This window comes from Theobroma cacao, chromosome 6, assembly GCF_053813885.1.
Source record: "Theobroma cacao isolate CCN51 chromosome 6, ASM5381388v1, whole genome shotgun sequence".
Classification (NCBI taxonomy): domain Eukaryota; kingdom Viridiplantae; phylum Streptophyta; class Magnoliopsida; order Malvales; family Malvaceae; genus Theobroma; species Theobroma cacao.
The window spans coordinates 3,571,843-3,585,332 of record NC_142644.1 but is presented as its reverse complement, the minus strand read 5'-3'; the positions used below and the strand labels follow the sequence as shown (position 1 = coordinate 3,585,332).

General features: G+C 30.6%; 1 long non-coding RNA gene across 1 annotated transcript; it reads right to left on the bottom strand.

The window, feature by feature from the left end:
• Positions 1 to 273: 273 nt before the first annotated feature.
• LOC18595379 (uncharacterized) lies at positions 274 to 9,619 on the bottom strand. Its single transcript, XR_001928351.2, has 3 exons — positions 8,606 to 9,619; positions 8,374 to 8,447; positions 274 to 8,187 (listed from the first exon to the last, which is right to left on the bottom strand). It is a non-coding gene; the product is annotated as an uncharacterized LOC18595379 (long non-coding RNA).
• Positions 9,620 to 13,490: the final 3,871 nt, after the last annotated feature.

The window sequence follows — 13,490 nt, the reverse complement described above, 5'->3', positions numbered from 1 at the left end:
TTCACATGACAATAATTTTGTTAAGCAATTTTTTAAGAAAAAGTTATTCTGTATACCTTTGTTATTATCTTAATTAATTGTGCATCGATGATGCAATAAATTGAAATATAACATATAATTAAAATTTATGATGTGAATCAATTTTGACGATGTCAATTGTTTAAAAAATGTTATTAACATAATAGGAAAAAAAATCATCTATCTCATTCTCGTTTTGTAAAAAGTACTTATTTTTTTTAAACGAAAATACTTTTATAATCTAATCACGCAAGGGAAACAAATCTCAAATATATTGTTTGACAACAAGCTTGTGGTTTCTAATAAAGGGGTATCATACAATTGAAAATCATCATCTATCTCAAAACCTCTGTTGGTCATCAAATCAGCTAGCTTGTTGCCTTCTCAATATATCTGACATGTATTTGCTTCCTATTGCTGATGTAAAAGCTCTTAGATTGCTCAAATCAAGTCCGAATTGGAACATAAGTGACAAGATGAGGTAATTGCTTGTACCACCATCTTGTTGTCAACTTGTAATTTGATCTTGCGGAATCCTAATTCCTATGCTAAACAAAGTCCACTGTATACTCCCCATAATTCCACTCGATATGCTGTACATTTACCCAAACTGCATGCATAGCCACCAAGCCATGTGCTTCCAGAGTCTTTAAGTACTCTTTTTGCAACAACTCTGTTTATAGTACCCCGGTATGCTCCACTTGAATTCACAGCAGCCCATCTTGTTGGTGGTGAAAACCAACCCACCAAGATTTCTTCTCTCCTATTAAGTGTTCCACCAGGCACTAAAAGAATAACCATGGAACTAGGAATTGCAATAGCCATACTTCTAATCGGACTTAAACGTCCCTTTATAGGAATTGATCAATCTTCAAAAATCAATAAGTTCCTCCATTTTTACAAGTACCAACATGCAATACCTAAAACAATTTTCCAAGATATCCCATACACAATTTTCTTGTAATTACTAAGATTAACAGAGAGCCAATCAGACATAAATAATAAAAGAACTAACCTTGTTCATTTTAAGGTAGAAGTCCAAGCCATAAAACACTTGCACCTGGGCAATCCTACAAAAAATACAAGATTGATTCTTCTTCCAATTGACATTGAAAGCAAATGGCCTCATTCGACAAAAGACATCGCATTCTCTCTTGGTTGGTGAGAATCCAATTGTGAAGGCATTGTAAAAGAAACATGCATATATGTTGAGGGCCCTACCATTTCCACGCTAAATTCCACTCGCCATTAGTAATACTTGTGTTCGAGTTAATTGACTTTTTCAAAGCTTCATATGCAAAATTTACAGTAAAATTTCCAGATGAAGAAAGAACCCAATAAGGTTCATTTAGGTGGACTGTTAAAAAGGGGAGCTATTGAACTTGCAATTTATTGAAGGTCTTCCTTTGGAAATGGGTTCGCTAAGATAGCCAAGTCCTAATCTCCACTCGGCGTTATATAATCTCTAACACAGTCATTTTCATTCACAACAATCCCCATCATTCGAGCTGCATCCCCTAATGGGTATCTACTTATAAACAATTAGTATTAGATAGTTTGTGATATTTAGGTTTGTTGGAAGTTTTATTCAAATGTGATTGTTCATATTAAGACATAACTCTTAAAATAAAGAAAAATGTTTTCAACAAACACAAATGTTGAAATAAATTGATTAATCGTTTAAGTGTTTTCAACAAATATAACTGTTGAAACATAACAGACACAATTTTGAAACAAATTAGTTTATTGTTTCTAAAAGAGAACGTACATCCAAAACAGACTTCAACTTTCAATAAAATTTTGTAATAGACTTATAGTAGATAATAACTCTATAAAAACAGTGTGTTATAGCACGCCTTAAACCTTTTTACTTATTTTCTTATGCTACTTTTCTAACATTTTTAAAGAATTGTTTTCAATGGAGTCTAATCCAAACTAGAGGTTTCAAATCATGAATAGAATTCATCAAACCTGATAAGTTTGATGGAACCAATTTCACTTGCTAGAGGGATAATATGGTGTAGTTGCTCACGACTTTAAAGATTTATTATGTTTTGTACCCAAGTCTTATAGCACTTTCAGAACCAACAAATGAAGATTCTGATGCACGAAAGGCAAAAAGGAAAAAATGTGAAGAAAATGAATTGATATACCATGGACATATCCTAAATACTTTGACAAATCTCTACTTCAATCTAAAGACTCCAAAGGAAATTTGGACAATCTTGGAAACTACTAACAAGAACGAAAAACGAGATACTGATAAATTTTTGTCCTTAAAATATTTCAAGTTTAAGATTAATGACTATCTGCATATCATGAATCAAGTGCATGAACTATAAGTTTTAGTTTCAAAACTAAAAGGCCTTAAGGTTAAAGTTCTGATGCGCAACAAATATGTACAATTCTTTCTAAACTACCTCAATCTTGGAACAATTATCGAAAAAAGATTTTGTATTCTATTGATTCTCTATCAGTAAAACAATTGATAACTTAGATGCAACTAAAATGTGAAACACACGCACATGATGCATTATTTCAACCTTCTAATTCTATTGTGAATCATGTGAGTTAGAATTATAATAATTTTGGAAAGAATCATAACTCTAACAATTCTACGAAATCCAAGTCATTTGCATTGAAAATTTCAAAATACACCTTTAAAAAAAATTAAAAAAATATAAATTATTTTCATAGTGGAAAGAAAGATCATATGATTTGTGAGTGTAGATCTAGGAAGGCAGGAAAGAATTTTCGTTTCGAAAATCCTGAAAAAGCAAATGTAATAGAAAAAGCTATCAAGGAATAAGTTACCACGGTTTCTACTATGAATATTAGAATGATAACAAAATTGAATATGATTGTTGGTTCTAATAACAGTAAAGATTGGTGGTTGGATTCTGGTGCTACAATTCACGTATGTATTGATGAAAACTTGTTCAATACTTAAATAGAAGTTAATAAACCAAAAGATGTTTTAATTAGAAATCATGTTGTAGTCAAAGTTGAAGGACAAGGGACTGTCAAGTTGAATTTCACTTTTGAACAAAAACTGACATTGCCCAATGTATTCCATGTTCCTAAAATTCAAAAAAATTTAGTTTTTACTAGTTTGCTTGTAAAGAAAAGATTTAAAGTTGTAATAGAATATGACAATGTAATCGTATCCAAGAGTGGCCTATTTGTAGGAGAATGATACTTTTGTGATGGCATGTACAAGTTCAACATTGATAAAATAAATATGCTTTCTAATTATACCATTGAGGTCAATTCTTTATTGTGGCATACTAAACTAGGACATTTAAATTTTAGTTCTATGAGATTTATGTCTAAAAGTGATTATATTGCATGCAAGAATTAACACTTAGAAAAATGTGAAATATGCAAACAAGCAAAAATGAAAAAGAAACCTTTTCATAGTGTAAAAAGAAACTCACAATTATTAGATCTTGTGCATTATGATATATATGAATTAAATGGAAAATTAACAAGAGGTTGAAAGAGATATTTTATAACTTTCATATATAATTATTTTAGGTTCACTTATGTCAAATTAAAACAAAAGGTGAAGCTTTTCAGAAATTTAAAAAATATAAATTTGTTGTGAAAAATAAAAAAGTAGGAAAATCAAAATTTTAAGAAGTGATTGAAGGGGAGAATTTTTTTTACAGAATTTGATAATTTTTGTGAAGAACATGGTTTGATATATAAAAAAAACGCTATTTATTCACCACAACAAAATAAATTGGCTGAAAGAAAAAATAGAACTTTAGTTGACATCACAAATGCTATGTTATTGAATGCATATCTATCTCATGAATTATGGGGTGAGACTTTATTAACAGCATGTCATATACTTAGTACAGTTCCTTCTCAAAGTATTAAGATTTCACTTTATAAATTTTAGAATGGAAAAAAAACCAAACTTGGAGTATCTTAAAATGTAGAAGCGCTTAGCCTTTTATAAAATTCCTAAACCACAAAGAGCAAAGCTTAAACCTAAACCAATTAAAGGCATTTTTGTTGGTTATACCCAACATTCTAAAGCATTTAGAATTTTAAATTTACAATCAAATGTTATTGTAAAGTCTATACATGTTAAGTTCATTGTAAATAAGTTATGTATAACTTTAATAATAAACTAGAATTCTGCTCGTGCATTGTGGTAAGGACAAATATCTTTTTTTTTTATAATCTATTTGTTGAGTAGTTCGTGGAATATATATGTGATTTTGAATGATTATATAAAGTGATCGATAAATATTTCAATTATACATAACATTTTGTTACTAGAAACATATACACTGTAATTGCAAACATTGTGGTAAAATTCTAGTTATAAACAAAGGTTATGATTGAAGCATGAAGGAGAGTTTTTTGCCTTCATACAAAAAGGAAAAGGCTTACTGTTTTGCAATTGCTAAGATTATGTGATGTTTGTTCAATACCAAACGTGAACTAAAATGTTGTTCTAGAGCTGTGATCTTTAAAGCTTTTGCATTCATACAAAAAGGAGAAGGCATTATGTTTTGCAATTACCAACTACACAAAAGGTGAACAAAAAGTTTACACAGAGGTTTCAAAGATCTCATAAAAGTCTTTTGGATAGTGACCTGTAAATATAAAATTACAAAATGTTAACAAATTAAAATATCAAATATTGCTCAATAAAGTTAAAAGAAATTTATGTTAGCTCCATAAGTTTTTAATGATAACAAAACATTCTCAGTCATTAATGTCTAACTATACTACTTGAGTGTGTAGGATGAAAATGTACGTCAATAATAAATTAATTACTAGAAAGCAAACATCAAAACTCATCAGAATAAGGAGTTACAAATGAGCCACAAACAGAAATCTCTTAGTCAGATAACCAAGAGAGTTAGTCAGCAAAAATCCAAAAGTGAAATTGGTTGGTTCAAAGGCAGTAAACTCTTAATCAGTTAAAGTCTTACTTAATCTATTAACAAAGTAAAGCAAATTGCAAGACAAAGAAGACTTAATCGACTAAGAAGTATAGTTAGCTAGCTAAAAGCACATTGTCTGAGAATTTGAATTTGAATGTCTGAAGACAAACTAACAACTAGAAAGGACTCTAAACTATTTCCAATGGTCTGAGGCTATCAGCATCCATCAGAGTTGATTTTTCAACTATAAAAGACATCTCCAACGGCTAAAAAGATAATGAGATGCTTCCAAGAACAAAAAGAACCCAAAAAAGCAAAAATTCTCTTAATCCTTCTTACACTTCACTCAAATCTTTGTAATAGAGTTTAACATTTCATCTTGAACCATTCAGATCAGTTTAGTGATCATAGGTACTTCTCTATATCTATAATCCTTGATTACTTAGAGTGTGTGAGGCACTCTAAGGGGATTAATTAAGCTTGGTTGTTGTTGGAGGTCCTAACTAAGCATTAGAAAAGTTAGTTTTGGGTTTTGATTGATCTCCGAAAAAATCATTGTTAAAGGTTGTGACCGAGCCTATAAAAAACCATTATAAAAGTTTGGTGAAAGCTTGAGAATTCCATCGATTCTAGTGATTTGGTTTGAAAATCCTTGATTAGAAGATCAAGACAGTGGATGTAGATCAAAGAGACTGAACCACTATAAATCTTTGTGCGTTGTCTACCCTCTTTTATTTGTCATTTCATTATTCTTTAAATCATTCTTGCATATGGCATTTAACTTCTCATCATCGACCTTTAACTAGCTTCCAATTAGAAGTTAAGTTTAGTGACATTCAGAAAGTGCTATTCACCCCTCCTCTAGCACACATCTTTGGGACCAACAATTTCAAATAAGTTTAAAAAGAAAGATTGTCTCCTCATAATATTTTATCAATTTTTTGTTGAAAATCAAATCAATTTAAGAATAAATATGCAAAGCTAACAAGTATAGCATATGTATTGTTATAGAATGACTAAACATATATAAAATGGATACTTCAGCTGAACATAGAGTCTATTAGCAAGGATCTTCAATTTTAGCTAAAAAAGAAAAATTTGAAATAAAGAAGTTGGAATGCATATCAATTGATCGCAAAGTCGATGTTTAAACATGATATTTTTACTCTGATTTATTAGACACAATGCAAATTGTATTTGAAACATATAGATATGATCCAAATTTTCATGAATATCTTGCTATTTAGGGTTAAGTTTCATTAATAATGTTTAAGGTTAGCATAGAAATTACTAGCATTTTATGGAGGAGGAAAAAGGAATCCGTTCTTTCCATTTCAATAAAAATACTATTCTTGATAATTTTGTGTCATTTTAGGCTAGAAGAATGACATAAATATGTTAAAGTCAACAGATCTGAATTATAAGAATAAAACAAATTTTGCAGTATAGAATAAGGTCAAGTAGCTAATTTTATCACCTGAAAGTCAACATGTCCATGAGATAGAGATAACAAACAAACAAAGGGAAAGTAGTGGAAATAAAGTAAATAGATAATTCAATCAAATAAAACCCAATATGTCCATGAGAAAGAGAGAACCAAGAAAGAGAGTAAAATAGTTATTTTACTTAATATTCCAAGTTAGGAAAACGATCACAGCTTAACCCACCATAAGACAAATTATGTAGACATTTAAATCCCATGTATTAAGAGAGTTGAATCGGCTAATGCTCATGACCTCAACTTATAATTCTTTTCCTCATTTTGTTAAAGAACTAGTTTGTACATGTAGATAGCGGAAATGTAATTTGTTTCTTGTGTAAGATTGCATAACCATAATCATCATAGTAGAAAAGAAAGAAACAAAAAATAAAACTAAATAATGTGCGAATGGAAAACCAGACACACATAAAACAGAGCTGAGAGCAATTAATTCAACGATTTGTCTTAAAATCTATTCCTCACAACAAATAACAGAATATAAAATAAAAAGCATGAATCATATATATGGCGGCATAACTCTATTTATCCTTGTATTGCTTTCATTTTTGCTCTTTTTATTTGCATGGCAGAAGGCATACTTGTATAAAGGAATCAAAACCTGATGATAATGAAAAACAATAGAAGCAGAAAACTTAAAACGCAATGATGAAAAAAAAGAGTAGAAGCAAAGTAAATGGAGAAATGAGGACTTACATTATAAATGTTTTTTTCAAATCCCTCAAATGCAATGATAACGGAGGTAAAAATAGGAAATAAGGCTAGACAATGAATCAAAACCTGATGATAAATAGAAAAAGTCTAGACCCGATGATAAAAAAGAGTAATGCAAGCAAAATAATTAAAAGGTAAAAAAACAAAGAAGGAATTATTACCTGCATAGTGAAAGATATAAAAGAATACAAATGCCAACTACACTAAGAGGTAAAAGATTCAAAAGTTTTTATGGAAAAAATTGCAGGGGAAACATATGATCTTTGACACCAATGGGCATTGCAATCTTGTCAAGCACAGCTATAGTATCCTCTAAAGCATTATTGTATGCTGTAAATGAATTGACTCTTCATTAAATGCTAAGTTATTACTCAAAAGCAGAAGTTAACAATCTAGCAGCACTTCTAAGTTACATTATCTTGACAAGTCACTGTAAGATGATAATTTTTGTCGATAAAGGCTTTTGCAACATGAAGCATCTCACTAGCTACACCCAAAATACTCCAAACATAAGCACTGAAAGCCATGCAATATCATGCAAAGTATATCATCACAAAAGAGAAAAATAAGTGACAACGGCATGATCCCTAAGCAACCTTAATGATATTACATCCACATTTGAAAGGTTAAATTCCCACCTTGAAGCTTACCTCATTAAAAATCAATTTAGCATCTTAAATTATACCAGTTCTCAAAAGCATGTTTTAACATAGCAATCTAAACTAATGTATGCGAAGAATATCCACCATAGACTATAAATGATCATTCTGCTGCATAAACATATACCAAGAACAATGACAGATGTTGTTCCATTTCCAACTTCTTCATCTTGCGTTTGCGACTCAATTCAATTATAGATTGCCATGACAAATCAACACAGAGTAGAACAAGAAAGAATGGAAATCATAAAGATAAGGGGAAAAAAATAAAAGCATTCACATCTGAAGAAAATGAAATAAAGAAGCATGGTGGGATATTGTGCCTTTGCTGCTGGGTGTGCAAGATCTAACTCACGTAAAATGGCATTTCCATCAATAGTAATAACAATACCTAGTCAGGACCAAAATCATATAATAATGTTAGTTGCTTGTTCATGAAAAGTGCATTTAAAGAGTAAAAAAAAAACGTTTGTGGGAAATCCAAAATCACTAGCATTGGAAATGAAAAAGGGATAACCTTGCGGCAAACATAACAAAGAAAAGAAAGTCAACTAATTAATGGGCAAGAAAGGGTTACCTCCGGCAGCATCAAGGAGCATCTTCAACATGGATCGAGCACCTAATGTTGTTCGAATGATGTAAGTAGCAGTCCTGTAAGTAGATACATAGTCCATAATAGTCAAAACTCAGAAACAAACTTCGGGTTTTTCATTTCATTTTATTGTTTAAATTTAAACAGCTTATTTGGCAATTTGATTTGAAATTTAAACAAAATAAAAAGAGTATTAAAATGGTAGGAATGAAATTACCTTGGAGGCTTGAATATTACCGTGGTGCAATTATTACCCAGATAAAGAACCTTTTAAGTAGTTTCATTAAGATCCACAGAGCACTTTTTGAGCACTGCATAGATTTTTTCATCGTTCAGTTTCTTCCCTGTGATCTCCCTTTAGATTGTTTTCTTTGCATTGTCTGGGATCAAAACCCCTGACTCCTCACCTCTACGTCTTCCACCGCCGCTGCCACCACCTTTGCGGCTCATGGTAGCAAAGAGAAAAAAAGAGGAAAGAAAGGGACAAAGGAGAGCAAAGAAAACAAAGGAAAAAAAAAGACTCAGATTTAAACAAAATTTCTAATTCCCACATTCTCCCAATACCTAAACTTTGCATTCATCAAAACCCATAATCAAATCAGCTAAATAATAGCTAAAATACCCAAAAATAAAAAACCAAAAACTTCAAAGAAAAGTTCAGATTTTTATTTTTGTTTTGTAAATTTCTAGCAAGAATCTTCAGTAGCTATTTCTTGAACTCTTTCCTATCTTCTCTTGGATCCGTCAGAACTTCCAAAAAGTGCACTTTCTTTTTCTTCTTCCTCTTCGTACAAAGAAAATTACAATCCTAAAGCCTACCCGTGTCGTCCCATAGAGGAAAAAAGACAGAGAGAAAGGACTCTATACAGGAAGAAAGGAAAAATGAGTTTGAGCTGAAAAAAGAAAAACATGGCACCCATTTCAGCCATACACGTATCCCTCTGTACACCAGGGATAACAAGCTCACATTAAGCAACAGGTGCGACGCTAAAATCATCAAGCATATGGCACGCCTAACCCGAAGCCACACCAAAATCCATCCCTAAACCTCGCCAAACTAATTGACAAACCCAGCCAAATAACCCCCTTCAACTTCCCAAACCAACATCTCAAAATCAAGCAACGCAACATCTGAAACAATTAAAGACATCCACGTAGCAACCAACCAGAGTTCCACATGGCAACTAGCGAGCGCCCCTTTGCGACTTCTTTTTACTACAGTCATAGATTTGATTGTGAACAAAATATCTTAATTTCAAATTGTGATTAAAATGATATGCCTTCTGGTACATCTAGTAAAAAAAAAAATAATAATACTTAAATTGAGCCTAATTAAAGTCAAAGAGCCATAAAAAAAAGCATTTAGATCCAGATTCCGTTTACTTACAAGCATTAGCATTGTTTGTGAAAGGAAGTAAAATCAAAATGTATAAAAGTCACCTATTTTATTAAATGTTGAAGACAATCTAAAAACATTTAAAGAATTTATGTCTTCAAAGGATGTAGCTTTTCAGAAAGTAGCATATATGATGAAATGGATTCAATCTTGTCAAACAAAACATAAATTTTGGTTGATCTTTCTCCTGAATCAAAACTCATAGACTGTAAATGGGTATTTAAAAAGAAATATAACACAGAGAGTTTGGTGCAAACCTTTAAGGCTAAACTAGTCGCTAAAAATTTAACACAAAAAGAAAGCATTGATTATTTTTATGCTTATGCTCTTGTAGAATGAATAACATCCATAAGAGTGCTTTTGGCTTTAGCATCTATTTATAAATTACATGTCTATCAAATAGATGTTAAAATTACTTTTTTAAAGAGAAATCTTAACGAAAAAATATATATGAAGTAACCTGAAGGTTTTATACTTCCTAGAAATGAGAGGAAGGTTTATAAACAAATTAAATCTCTTTATGGACTAAAACAAGCTCCAAAGCAATAACATGAAAAGGTTGATAGTATTATACTCTCAACTGATTTGTACATAATAATGTAGATAAGTGCATTTAGTCTAAATTTATAAAAGACTATGGTGAAATCAAGTCTTTATGTAGATGATTTATTGATCTTTGGTACAAATATGCTTGGAATTATTGAAATCAAGAAATATTTGACTTTAGTTTGAAAATGAAAGAACTCAATAAAGTTGATACAATCTTGGGAATTAAAGTCAAACGAGATCATAATGTGATTTCATTGAATCTATCACATACATAAAGAAAATTCTTCATAAATTTAGTCATTTGGAAATCAAAGAGTTTAATACTCCTTATGATTCTAGTACAAAATTGACTAAGAATTGTGAAAGAGTTATGGCACAATTAGAATATGCAAGTGTTATAGGCAGCATCATGTATGTTGCATATTGTACTAAACTGAATATAGCCTTTGCTATTTACAAAGTTTCAAGGTTTACAAGTAAACCTAGCAAAGATCATTAGAAGAGTACTTGGATATTTAAAGAAAACAGATAATTTGAAAATTTGTTACAATGGTTTTCCTAGTACTTTAGAAGGATTTTCTTATGCTAGGTGGATTACTAGTATTGATGACAATAAAACCACATCAAGATGGATTTTTACCTTAAGAGGTGGTGCCATTAGTTGGGTATCTAAGAAGCAAACTTGTATTACACATTTCATAATGAAATATGAATTTTTAGCTTTAGCAACTATTGGAAAAAAAATAGGATGGTTGAGAAATTTGTAATTAGTTATAAAGTTGTGGCCACAACAGATGTCAACCATTTCCATATATTGTAATAGTAAGGCTACAAGGTGTGTAGCCCAGAATAAGATTTATAATGAAAAGTCTAAGCACATAAGTCTGTGACATGCCTACATAAGAGAATCAATATCAAATGATGTTATAACAATAGTTTATGTTAAATCTTGCAAGAATTTGGCTGATCCGCTTACCAAAGCATTGCCAAAAAAGACTGTAAAATCAATATCTAGTAGAATAAAGCTAAAGCCCTTGACTTAAATGCATTAGTATTGAAAACCCAACTTTGAGTTAGCAAAACTAACAATAAAAATTCAATGCCTAATAACAAGTTAATATATGCTATTTTTATGCACTGAATTTTAACATTAAATAGCCTCATTCTATAATATTTAATGTGATTGTTACAAAGAGAATTTGTAATTAGTTATAAAGTTGTGGCCACAATAGATGTCAACCATTTCCATATATTGTGATAGTAAGGCTACAAGGTGTGTGGCCTAAAATAAGATTTATAATGAAAAGTCTAGACACATAAGTCTGTGACATGCCTACATAAGAGAATCAATATCAAATGATGTTATAACAATAGTTTATGTTAAATCTTGTAAGAATTTGGTTGATCCATTTACCAAAGCATTGCCAAAAAAGACTGTAAAATCAATATCTAGTAGAATAAAGCTAAAGCCCTTGACTTAAATGCATTAGTACTGGAAACCCAACTTTGAGTTAGCAAAACTAACAATAAAAGTTCAATGCCTAATAACAAGTTAATATATGCTATTTTTATGCACTGAATTTTAACATTAAATAGCCTTATTCTATAATATTCAGTGTGATTGTTACAAAGAGAGGATAAGCAAAAAGTTGTTAATGAAAATGTTAAATGCCTGTAGTAACAAGGGCATAATGAAAAATGCCACCTATATGAATATTGAAGTGGTGCCGCTTCAAACTATAATTAAAAGGGTTTACTCTTGTAAAAATTCATGAACTCGATATTAGCACAAGGCCATATAAGTGCTAAAGTAGTTGGGAGAATCTTAAAGTGATTAAATAATGTTGTGTGTGTGATATTTTCGATTATGACATAAAGAATTATGGTTCAATCCTTGTGCTACCAATAACTGTCTTAACTTGAAAATTTCTACACTAATAGAAAGTTCAAATCTTCAAGATACTTTCTATTACGCATAGCATTATTAATATTACTAATGGAGGATTATTAAATAGTTTATAATATTTGGGTTTATCAGAAGTCTTATTCTGATGTGATTATTCAAATTAGGACATAACTTTTAAAATAAAGAGAGGTGTTTTCCCCAATACACCTATTGAAATACACTAATTACTTGTTCAAGTGTTTTCAACATACACTACTATTGAAACACAACAAACAAAACTTTGAAACACATTGGGTCAGTGTTTATAAAAGAGAAACATACTTCCAAAACAGACTTTAACTTTCATTAGAATTCTGCAATAAGCTTATTGTATCTTAGAGAGTCCTTATTTGCAAATCCCTATAATAGGTAACAACTCTTTAAAGACAATGTGTCACAACATGCCTCAAGCCTTCTTACTTATTTTCTTATACTACTTTTCTAACAGTTCGTATTTGTAAATATATTTTCATAATAGATATAATTATTAATAAATAATAATATAAGCGGACTTTTACAATAAAATCATAAAATTTCGATCCTTAGATATCTAATTATAAATATCAATTATTAATTTAAATTTTAGTATGTAACTAGTGAACCAAAAACTGGATAAAAACATTTATTGTACAAGTGAATTAAGAAGAAAATCAAATGCAAATTTAATTGTTTGATTACATTTGCTTTACAATTGAATGAAAAAGAAAAGCAAATGCAAAAGGGAGACCATATATATGCAATCTCTTAACTAAGGAGTTATGGTTATATGTATGCTCTAGAGATGGTGTTGATGATGAAGTTAGGAGATTTGGGTTTTGTTTGAATAAGGAATTAGATGCATAATTTAGTTTTTTAAAAGGTCATTGTTTATTGAGAATTGAGGTAGATGTTAAGGGTGTTGCTTGGCTATGCAAAAAGTTGTGAGAGTATTGGCATTGGTGAGGGAAAGTCTTTTTCATCATTTATCTTATGTGTTGATTATGGGGTGAATTATTTAGATTGGGTGAGAAATGTACTTTGATTGAATTCTCTGTTGGTTTATGATAGAGGTAGCATAAAGGGTTTGCAAGTGTAATTAGCAAGAACTCAACCCTAGATTTCCTCTAAACCTTAACAATGATCACCTTTCAATTGTCGTTACAAATTTAATAGGTCTTTGTACACTTAAGCTTCAACAGAGCTAGGGTTGCTACTCATGTCACGAATTTTACA